This window comes from Prorops nasuta, unplaced genomic scaffold, assembly GCF_024137725.1.
Source record: "Prorops nasuta isolate Cenicafe-Biocafe unplaced genomic scaffold, Cenicafe_Pnas_1.2 PNAS00188, whole genome shotgun sequence".
Taxonomy (NCBI): Eukaryota; Metazoa; Arthropoda; class Insecta; order Hymenoptera; family Bethylidae; genus Prorops; species Prorops nasuta.
The window spans coordinates 52,311-64,733 of NW_027116984.1; the positions used below are offsets into that span (position 1 = coordinate 52,311).

Below are 12,423 nucleotides of genomic sequence, written 5' to 3' on the forward strand. Positions count from 1 at the left end.
ACAGGAAATCCCGATGGTTATGAACGTCAAACGAGGATGTATCCGATTGACTATTGTATATCTGCAGCAACCAGTGTTATATAATAGGGAACTATGATAGAACTTCGGCAGTTGAGAATAGCGAAGCTTCCAGACGGGGCAGTTTGAGTCTTCTGAGATGAGCGAGTCGTCGCCTGGTCGCCCTCATTCGACTTCCGCTTTGCCAGCTTCAGGATTCGAAGCTCTTGCCCAGGTGCTCGAAAACTTGCACCACGTACTCGAGACCGTTCATGTAATCACGAAAGATGAGCCAATCCCTCAAATTCCTATAAGTCTCCGAGTTTGACATATTCCTGTACTCGGCTGTCATCGCCTCCCGTGTCACATCGGGCCGTAGAGGAACTCCACGCTCGACCAGTGCCACCTGCAGCTCGCAAAGCACCTGCGCACAAAAACAATTATGTTATTCACTCCATTCAAGCATTGTGGAGGTATTACAGTATTTACACCCGTCCCCATCATCTTTCTCTCGTTATTCCCGCTGGAGATTGCAGTGGGACAGAATTTCCTTTGCAAAATAATAGCGGAAACGAAAAAGTAGGGAAAATCGCGGGTAATCGCAGTCGCGACAGTCGTGAAACGCTCGATAAAATCACCATTTTTCACCTATACATGTATAAGAATCCTGCGCTTTGGTGACTATTAGCCTTTACGTAAAACAATCGTAAAACTGGCAGAGCAGTTTTTTCTTTTCTTTTTCTTTTTTTATCGCGGCACTTGCGGCAATAGGAGCGAGTCTGTATTAGTCGGAGCTAATTGGGCTCGGTTAGCCTGTGCCATTGTGAAAGTCGCGCAGCGGTTGGTTTTTTGCTCGGAGTGCTCGGCACGATCTGGCCAACTGCCCGGAGCCAAAAAGCCAAAAAGCACGAGGGTCGGGTGGAGCAACGATTAAAAAGGCAGGTCTCGAACGGTAACCCAAACTCTGACTTACCGTTCGGAGTTTGAATTCGGTTGTCCTTGAAATGTTTGCGAAACTCGAGCTGATGATCCTCTTGGTCCCAGACTATCTGCTCAAGGCCAACCGCGTATCGTTGCATGTACTCGTACGCGTCCAGCAGAGTCGTGTCCAGCTGCAAAGAAACATTCGGGAAGATCAGCCTTGGATATCTACCATTGAGATTCCTAGGATCGTTTACGATGCAGCATGCGAGGATCGTCGGAGGATTTCAATGATGAAATAATGATAAGTCGTCGATTACTAACCATACGTACCTCCAGCCTATCGAGAAACTCTTGATCGAGTTGTTCACCCAGCTTTTTCGGTATTTGTTCGGGCCCAGGTAGCCAATCATAATGATTGTCCTTCCACGTCGAGTGCAGGTCGGAGAAGTCGGTGTTGAAGGTCCGCCTGATCTATAAAGAAATAAGACGAATCTCCTGTTAAAAAAAAATATAATATTCTCCTTGCTTTTTTCTTTTGTTTTTTTTTTCTTTATCATTAACGCGATAAGTCGCCTTCAGCCTTTCTACGATGCGAGTCGAGCAATTAAGGATTCTGAGATTTGTTTATGAAAAATATCGTATACTATCGGAATCCGTGCGACCTTGGTCGGTTAATGTTCGTCAAAAACAATCGTGTTGTCTCGCTTCGTCAATATTTTCATGAAGGTCTGTAGCATGCAAACGCATTCCACACACGTGAAAATACAAGTGTGTTATACGGGAAACTCGAGTGGAAGCAACCGTGGATGCTCGATTCGCTGACAAGTGTGTTATTGACCGTTGCAAATGTTTGAGTGGATTTCTGTAAAATACTGTAAAATACGTGTTTAATCGCCGATTACAACGAACGGACTGGTCAATAGATTCGAGAGTGAAATTATTGTTTCGTGTGCTTTTTGGCCAACGAACAAAACGAGTCTTGAGGAGATTGGTCGAGTGATATAGCTTATCGCGATCCGACTAGCCTAATGACTAAGCACATCTATAGCGTTCTTGCATGAAGCGATCGAGTCAGGAGTGACTTTTTGGGAATACCGTGAAGCCATCGAGTTGGCAAAACATCGGCTCGATCCTTACCCAGAAACTACTTGGAAATCGGGCACCGGGTCAGACGGGCTAATTGTTTCATCGAGGCATCGCTTACATCCGGCAAGTCATTATGAATCATTTCTCCCTTAACGAAAGGGAGATGGAAAAGAGAGAAAGAGATATTTACATAACAACTGCGGGATCCTCCTTTGAAAGGAAGTTCAGAGAAGTCGCTTCTTAGCTTCTTCGTTGCTTTGATAAAAACAAATATTTGTCAATTATAATACTGTAATCTATATATATATAAAGCTTTTGCTCCATTTATAAGGATAAACCATTTGACCTCCAACGAACTCATGTTCCAAAATAGTATTCGTTGGTTTCCAAATGTTACAAGCTTGTGAAACTAGAACTCAAGGAGCTCAAATCACCGTTTTACACCGTCCAATGAAATTAATCATTCTATACAAAGTCGAAAGGGTAATCAACGAGTTTTCACTAGGAAGGAATCGAGTTTCATGGCGGATATTGGCGATTTGAGGGAAATTTTACGAGTAATCATTTGGCGAAGATTGTTTGGTAGAAATTGCTGTATTATTTTTTGTGTCTTCGACCCTGCGCTTGAACCAGCTGACCCACAGAACGATTCATAAGAGCTTATCAGGGTTCAGAAATGGTAAAATATTGCAGTATATTTTTTTTCCATGCAACCAAATATATTGTAAATCGTGAAAATGGTATTGACGAATTCTAAAAATAAATATTTATATAAAATAAGAGAGAGAGAGAGAGAGAGAGAGAGAGATTGAAATGCTGAACATGAAATCTTCGAATCCTTGCCAAAAGGTGCCACCAAAAGGCTATCCAAAAGTGGTCTCTTATAAGATATTATCCGTACCACGCCCAAATCGTTAGCGAAAATTGTCGAAGAGGATAGAGAGACTCGTCTTTTCTATATATAATAAACAGTTACTTTGTATGCCAGCTATAGACGTTCGTTTGATTCATTATTGAGATTAGTGGATGGTCGAGAGATACAAGGTAATTAAACGCACTTTTACGATGCTTTTGCGTCAGCCGACCATTAATGAATACATATAAGGTTCTTCCCTTCCGTTCTGCTTGAAAATATCAAGCCGACAAGAGCTAAATTGTCCTATGACATCTTCGTTTTTGTCGTCGTGTCATACAACTAGCTGACCCAGTCTCGAATTAATTCAATTCCTAGAGGACTCGCATGCAATCGCGAACACGAATTCTAGTTTGCACCACTGTCGATTTTCTCAGAGTGCTTTTCGCGATTCACGGACAAAAAATGAAAGTTCTTGAAGGATTGAGGATGTTGGGGCGGAGATGTAAAAAAGTAAGAAAGGGTAAAGGAGTGAGAGAGAGAGAGAGAGAGAGAGAGAGCACAAGAGGGAATAAAGGAAGAAATTGTCGTTAAAAACCACTGGCCGGCGGACAAATCGTTGCGCGGGTCTTTTGTGCATCGTAAAAGTCTCGTCGGCCACACCAGGGCACGGAATAATCGTAAAACCCGGCAGAAAACTGGCAGGAAGTAGGTATAGTCTCTCCTCCCTCCCCTCTTCTTGGCAGTGTCGAGGACCCGTCAAAATCAATTAGCCTTTCTTCTATTAAGGCCGAGACCGCTTCACCGCTTATTACGAAGTTATAAAAATTTCGGTATACCCTTTCGTGTATCGATAAATTCCCAAGCTAAGCTTACCAAGCTTGCAAAATATGAGAAACTAAGCGTAAACAGATAGTATGTACCTGACCAACGCAATAATGCCACGTGAGCTTGATAAAAAAAGAAACTTCGTCGTAAATAATTCCTCGGACACCTCGCAAATTTTGCGCATTAATTAATTTTCACGTGCAATTTTCATGCGTGCAGTTTTTACTTTCGATTCGGAAAGAAAATATGTCGGAGCTTCGTGTGGCATAGCCAGGATTTTACGATTCGATAGAGGATAATAAAAAAGCGCAGCGGATACGCGCTGTAGCATGGTATACACGGTGAAGAGTGTATACATGTATATATACAAGCACATATCACGTATATATATAGTATATATATGCTGTGGCGCGTAGTATATCCGGTCTCCGGTTTAGTATGCAGAATGTGTTCCGGTGTGGCGTGGGTGCCTACGCGCCCGAAGGAGGCAGCTTCCGATTCTGATTTATTGGAATCCTGCGCTTCCGATAGTTTTATCCGATTCCTGCACGTACCTATGCCCGCTATACGTATAACAAAAAATCCTACATCTTTATCACTATAACTCCTTGCGTTATTTATCACAACGAATTTTTAGGTTTGGAAAGAATCATGAAAATGAAAAGAATGGAGTATAATTTTGTCAATGAGAGTTAAACTGTATTGCTCCTTGCAAGATGCAAATTATCACAGAATCAAAGAACTTTTTGTCTCTCTTGGTATCCTATGGCTAATCTATTCTTTCTCTTCACTGCGGCCGAACGTATCAAGTCAGGAACGGTAACAAAACTTGGATGATGACGTCACTGGACCACCAGACAGTATGTCGCCATTAGTCGTGGTATCAGGCACATAACGCACCTGCCTGCGTTGGAGCCTGAGAAAGCTCGGTAGCTACTCTACTGTGTCCACGTAATTATGCATGCATCTGTGTGTGTGTGCGAGAGAGAGAGAGAGAGGACCATGAACACGTGGTGAAAGAACTCGACCAAGCATTCTCATCATTCGCAAATCGCGGTCTTTGCTTACTCGACGTCCAAGTGTTCTCCTATACGGGAGTGAGACTAGCGAGTGAGCATAGCCATACATTGCGAGAAACGGTCGCAGGACTATAGTTGGCCCATATCGCATTATGCGCTGACTTAGAAAACACGGGTATCGCGTATCTCGACCAAGTGATGCAATGACCACGACTATATAGAGATTATGATTCAATTCTATAATAACACGTGTGTCTTGATTGATGAATTAGCAATTTTGGAACACGAAAAGAGATCAGAGAAAGAGGGAGGAAAAGAGGCTATCATCGCGTTTTCTAATTGAAAAATTAGTTGAAACTAAATGGAGCAAGGTATACATATTAAGAGAGAGAGAGAGAGAATAGAGTAATGAAACATCGAAGGAAATTGTAGCTTCTCATTCCGGTGATTTGGTTCTCACGTGTTGCTTCGGGGAGAGGATTTTGAGAGAGAAACCTTGAAGCGCAGTGGCGGACCCGAAGCGTGATTTATTGTCCTTGGTCAGAGATAATAAGGTACGATCAGTTGGGAAGATCCTTTCGAAAAGAAGGATCCACCACGGCAGGTCGCGCCGGGCTCGAAGACGCCTCTGTCTTTTCGCCGCGAGGAATTCATACGAGAGATGCTCGATCAAAAGCATTCGACCAAAATTTCTCAGCATTTCCAACAATGATGATAGCCTGTCAAGATGACAGGTACATCATTTCTGCTTAAATACGATAGGGACCACCGCTCATGCTTATTTTCGTAATACAACAATTATGAATATATCAAACTTTTGTAAAACACTATTTCGAAGAGAAGAAAGAAAAACCAGTTACCATTTATCGATCCCGATATTAAATTAATTATGGTCTATTAGACGGAGAGAAAAAGAGTTGGATATAATCATATATAAGAATGCAATATTAGATACACCATGATTAAGAAATGCGCGCGTGTTCGTGTGGCGTTTCATTGGTAGGGATGGATAACGCTCGTCGATCGTTCTTCCGGTGTACACCAATGCAACCATAAGACACGTACAATGGGACTTTGGGTCTCGACGAAGATACAGACAGGGCCAATATCATTATAAGGAGGTTATATTATATATATATATATATATACGAGCCGAGTGAAATATTCATCAACCCCCCAAATGCACCCATAATGGCCGTTCCATTCGTGACTCGAGTACCAAATTTCCACACTCCCGACTGACATACTGTAACGACGTTATTAATATCGTTTAATTCGCACACATTTTTTACGTGTCTCGAATTCTAATTTCTCGCGAGGGAACCTTTTATTTTGTTTATATCCATCAAGCTGTATATAAAACGTTCGAGAGTACCGCGTGCAAGAGGGCAGGAGGGAGGAGAGAGAGAGAGAGAGTGAGATATCAGTTTCGAAGATCGGAACGTGATGATAGAACTATGATGGACGTTTGAACGACCGGAAATACCACTATAATCGCCTTCCGCTCAGATCTCTCCCTCTACTCCGTTTGATCCCTGCCGAAGTCACGTCAATAATCATCGAACAATTGACAAGTTTCAAAAGCACGGAACTCGAGCAAACCTCAAAGTCTCACGATTTCTCTCCCGTAACGCGCAGCGCGATCAACGCGGTAAACTTTAACTTTTCACATTATTATGGCATTTAAAAGAGTACTTACATAGTCATCTCGAAACAATTGTGCGTGCATCAGAGCAGTTTTTGCTTGGACCACGACTTGATTTAGAAGTTGCTCGTCCTTCAATTGAACCACGTCCAGCTCTCCCTCGAAATCGTCCGCGGCAAGCCCGCAAGGGTTTACCCATTTGGGAGGCGAGCTCATTCTTCTATCAGGGTTCATTATTGGAGCACTGTTCACCGAAACCACCAAAAGCGTCACTAAAAGACTTCCTAACCCTGCGGAAAAACAAGAAATTTCTCGTGTTACAAACGCTCCTTCGTACCATTTCCTTTATTTCACACACACACACACACACACACATAAATATAATAATATTTATAAGAACACTAATAATACGATCCGCTGGATCAAATAACATTTACCGTCGGAATAACTGAAATAATAAGCAAAGTGACAAAGTAATATTCGCGATATATAAACGTTATCAGTGGACCACCCATCTGTTGCTTATTCCACTTGCTCGCTATCTTATCCGAGGAGTCCAATTTCAGTAACTGCATTGCTCTCATATAGATGACATTGTAGGCATCCTACACTAATACCTGCCGTGTATCAGTTATATATATATATATTATAAGCATTGAAATAAATAGTAAAATTCATCGAAGAGATTCGAGCAACGCATTTAATGCGACTGGTAATTTGCATAGAAGAAAAGTGCAAGAGGAGTATCATGCGAGTAATAACACGATACACTGTATGGCATACACGAATTTGCCACGCGGATGTAGATTTAATTGGGTGGTTCGATGCCGAACGACTGACACCAAAACGAAAATGGTTTTCGTTGCTCCTTCAATAACCATTCGACACGGCATCCTGGGACCTCTCTGAAATTTTGAGGATTTAGCTTCCGGCACGAGGCTCGCACAGATAGCGTTGACTGGGAGATCTCGATCGAACCCGTCTTATGATCATCCGGTAGTTTCGCCATCGAGTATGGAGAATTAAGTCCCCGAGAATTCGTCGCAATATTATTTCACGAGTTACGAGGCTTGATGAGAGACCGCGGGACCACTTGGAACGACGACAAACGCTTATTTAACGAACGTGCGATCATTATGCCGGTAACAATAATGAATGCGCTTCTTCTCCCCTTCAACCCCTTCACTACCTTTTTCTCCCTTCTGCGCCAATCGCCTCTAACCGTTATATTAAGCCATTATCAACCTTGCAAAGAAGATAAAGTCTCATGCTTGCTGTAGCTGTACATAATGAAGTCCATGAATTATTCATTGATTTACAGCGGTAATAATTTGAGTATAATTGTATAATTGTCTTTTGTAATTCGATCGATAGAACTATGGTTCGAGAGTAAAGTTATTGGGTTGGTGCTGGTGATTATTAATTTAACTGTATGGTTGTAACAGCGAGGACGAAACGTGGTATTCCTGGGTTCCGATGCTCTCTGGTGGAAGCAGGAAGGAGAGTGAAGATAAGAATAAGAGTGGGAGATAGATGTGGTGTGTGTGTGTGAGAGAGAGAGATGAGGCGGAGGCTGAGGGGACGTCTCAAACACTTTACGCATATTAATGAGAGGGTCTTAAGTGCGTTCTTTTGGAGTGACGAGAGAGCAATTTGCCGCCTTGAATGGAGAGAAACAAAACGCAGCACTCGCCCCAAAGGACCAGTCTAAACACGTTCAAAAAACTCGAATCCTGCACTTTACAAAACCAACTATCTTTCCTTACACGTGTCATTAGGGGAATTTTACTATATCAACGCTGTATAAACAGTGGTTATATATTAGTCGATTGATTATATAAAAATCTCATTTTCAAATTGTTTACAATCAATTTTTAATTAATGACGTAATATCTATTCTTTCGTAAAGATTCTATTGTTTTATACACTTGACGTTTAGCAGAGGAAACGTTGCACTTGAAACACCGATGTGGCACTGACTGATACACGGACGTTCAATTGCATCGGAATTCATGCCAAAAGAGATAAGTCACAGTCTCATAGATACGAGAGAGTGAAACATAAGTTATAGAAACAAACACCGGAATAAATACCGATATTAAACAGCGAGATTCTATTCCGTTGAACGGGAAATTTCTCGTTAAAAATTGCCATACTGAGAGGGGTAAAGCAGGGGGGGGGGGGGGGGGGTTGGGATCAATTATAAAGAAAGGAAGACACTGACTAGCTCGAGACAATTTTTTCTTATCTATTTGCGTGAACTTTGCGCTACACCAATGAAAGGAATCTCTTCCGGGATATCTGAACAACGATGTAACAGCTTTGTCCTAAGAGTTTTAACTGTTTCAACGAGGCGAGAACACGTCCAATTATTTTCCGTTAACGAAGTTTAAACTGATATATAAATTTTTTGCTATCCACCGCTTAAACGCAGCCTGAAATCCTTGTATCTCTCCTTAACTGTTACAGATATCGAATCTTGATTCACACAAGACCTTGTCGAAACTTGTTCCTACTTGTATTTATAGAGATCTCTTACAAAAAATTGATATCTATAATAATTATCGAAGTAAATTTTTATTTTCTTATGTTAAAGCTTCTTGGAGCACACTATATGTATTGTCAAATCATTAGCTCCAATGACACGATTAATGCAAACTAGATTAGCAAAGATGAACTAACAAGGATTTGCTGAAATACGAAAAAATAATGAATCGATAAAAGAGAAACAGGAAGTCTAAGAGTGTAATTGATTGATAAGATCCCTAAATTCGTTTTTATTTTGTTACACCGCTATATATGCCGGAGAATTTCTTGCATCAAAGGAAACCGACCTCTCCCTCTTTTCACGATGAGAGTATTTTTATCGTCGAGCAATAGGACTCGGATTGGTATACGCGTAAATAATCTTAGTGTACTCGGCACTGTTTCTTTTTCTCGTTATAGTTGTCCTGTACGGATGTCGAGTACTTTCTCTCGCGTCTTAATTGCTAGAGTTTTTTCGCAGCGCGCGCTATTTAATTACCGTGTGATTAGCTTCGCGTAACGAACCAAATTCATCGGCCGAGAAAGGGAGGCTATTTGTCAGTTTTACCAACGGCTCGGCATTCTTGGCATTCGAGCTCCTCGCAAATCGTCCTGTAATACGCTACAACATTTTCATCGGCTGTCAAAGTGACGAAACGACGGAACGCGTAAAATCTATTCTCCATCTCTCTACGATAATATGTTTCAAGATGGAAATGACCAAGCGCGAAATGGTCCTTCGCAAAGGAAGGCGTAAAAATCGGTGCAGACAAGAGCGATTCGGAGATTTTCCTAAATAGGTGGTCCTCTCGCGTAACAGTGTATTTTCCTGAATAGAGAGACCTGGGTGATACGAGGGCCTACCTCAACGGGCACGATGCTGGAGGACGACGTGCCAACGAAATTCCTGGGAGCTCTGGTTGCGCGGGAAAAAAGTATGGCGCGCAAAGCCGGCGGATCCGGTGCAAAGCGCATCTCCACAGGCAAGGCGGGCGCAAGAAAGACGCTGAAAAATGCGGTAATGGTGCACTGTCCTCGCATTGCTCGCGACAATTATACCCCATTATGGCAGCACCGCCACCCCTTTCTTCCGTTTGCGCTGCTACTCGTACAGGAGCGCGTTGCGGTAGGTCGCGATCACGCCACGTACATACGCGCGTTCGCCGATTTATTATAGCCACTTTTCTGCCATTCTAGCGTCCTCGTCCTCGCGATTCAACAGGTTATCCGCCTCGGCAAACTTCACTGCCAACTTGTCAAAATAAAACCAGCAGCTAACCTAAACCTAACCTATTCCGTGCTACTCCCCTCCCCCTCAATTTTCTTCTTACTCCTGGAAATTCCAAATGTTTTATTTCAATCTGGTATTATGTATATATATATATATATATATTGTAAGGAAAGAATGCGAACCGAGTTGTATAGCGTCGTGTAGAAAATAAACAAAAAGAATAATAATAGTTGTTATGCATGTTGCTAAGCAACATGAATAACAGATAGAAAAAAAAGAAGAGAAGATTCTGTGAAGAACGAAGGTCTACATGTTCTGCAATAAAATAAAGTTCTACTGTTTGTTTTGTCTATTATTTTTCCAACAAATCAGAAGTGGGATTCGAAAAGAATTAAAATAAGGTGAGATGGGTCGTCATCGCAAGAAAGAAGATTCACGTAAATGTAAGCAGCGCAGAAAACGGAAAAGATGTAGCAGTTCAACTTCAAGTGAAAGTGAAAGTCAAAAAGAAAAAGTTATGAGATTAGAATTGCTGGTGAAACAGTTGGAAAGAAGATCACAGGCGATGAATCAAACAGTAGGTGTTTCTAATATGAGACAAGGAGATGAGCAGCTTATACCATTATATGATCCGGCAATGGATGAGATGTCAGTGGAAACGTGGATCAAACACGTCGATGATTTGGCAGCACGTTTTGATTGGGATGACAGGACGATTGTACGACTGATAGCAAGTCGTCTAAAAGGTCACGCAAGGCAATGGTATGATTCGAGACAACAGATTATTTCTACGTGGGCCGAAACAAAGGATATAATGATAACGCAATTTCGTAAGTCAGTTCCATTTTCTAAGTTAATCAGAGAAGCAGCCAACTATGAAGCAAGGTTAGGACAAACATTAGGTGATTATTGTTTTCAAAAATTATGTAAGATAAGGAAATTAAACATTGATATTCCTGACAAGTATCAGATAGATATGGTTATTGGAGGTATACGTGATGAAAATTTAGCGCGGATAATAAGATCGGCACAAAGTGCAAATACAAACGAACTTTATGCATATATGAATACACTTGGAGAAATTTCAAAAATGAATGAATATCAACGTATAGATACCAGTTCATCTCGAAGAAATAAATCAAATAGCGAAGGGTTTGTTAAAGGAAAAGAGAAGACAAAGACGGATAATGGTGATAATATAACTGTTAAATGTTTTAATTGTGGAATAAAAGGGCATGTAGCAAAAGATTGTAGAAGGCCACGCGTAGAGTGTGCTAAGTGCAAAAGGTTAGGTCATAAGGAAGACAATTGTTTACGAACGAAAAACGTGAATGAAATTAATACCGGAATGAATGTAAATTCAAATTCATACGAACTCAATGTATTTGTTAACGGTCGAAAATTAAAAGGATTAATAGATTCGGGAAGTGCATGTACAATCTTACGTGCATCGTTAATAGCTAAGTTTGGTATAACTAAAGAAGTAGGTCAGAATATTGTTTTGAAAGGATTTGCAGGTTACTTGATACATACAAACGAAGCAGTAACAATTGAATTAAGAGTAATGGAAGCGATGGCAAAAGTTAGGGCTTTAATAGTACCCGATTCATGTCTTATGTATGACATAATAGTAGGGCGTGATTTCTTGAATCAAGATCATATTTTGACAATCAATAAAGGAAAGGAATTAATAATAAAAGAAATACGACGAGGCGAACGGGAAGTTGAGACGGTAACTAATGTCAGCTTGTGTGAATTTGTTAAGAACAATAACTTTCAATTCGGAAATGTGGAGGATTCAGTTCAACGACAATGCATTAATTTGGTAGAAGAATTTAATGATTGTGTAGCAAGGTCATGGCAAAATTTAGGAAAAACAGACACTGTTACATTCGAAATAAAGTGTGTAACTGATGAACCGATAGTATATAGACCTTACAGATTACCAGAGCTAGAGAAAAAGATTGTACGAGAGATGGTGGAAAAAATGAAGGAAAATGGCATAATTCGTGATTCCGTATCACCTTATGCAAGTCCTATAATACTAGTAAAAAAGAAAACTGGAGATTATCGTATGTGTGTGGATTATAGAAAACTCAATGCAATCACGATAAAAGACAAATATCCATTACCAATCATAGAAGAACAAATTGATAAGTTAGGGGGAAATAAATATTTCACAGGGCTGGACCTAGCATCCGGATATTATCAAGTGCCTGTGGCGGAAAATTCTATAGAAAAGACAGCTTTCATTACTCCCGAGGGTCATTTTGAATTTTTAAGAATGCCTTTTGGAGTTACAAATGCTCCATCA

At 40.9% G+C, this 12,423-nt stretch overlaps 1 pseudogene; it reads right to left on the minus strand.

Moving 5' to 3' along the window:
- LOC136785205 (uncharacterized) lies at positions 1-6,927 on the minus strand (annotated as a pseudogene).
- Positions 6,928-12,423: the final 5,496 nt, after the last annotated feature.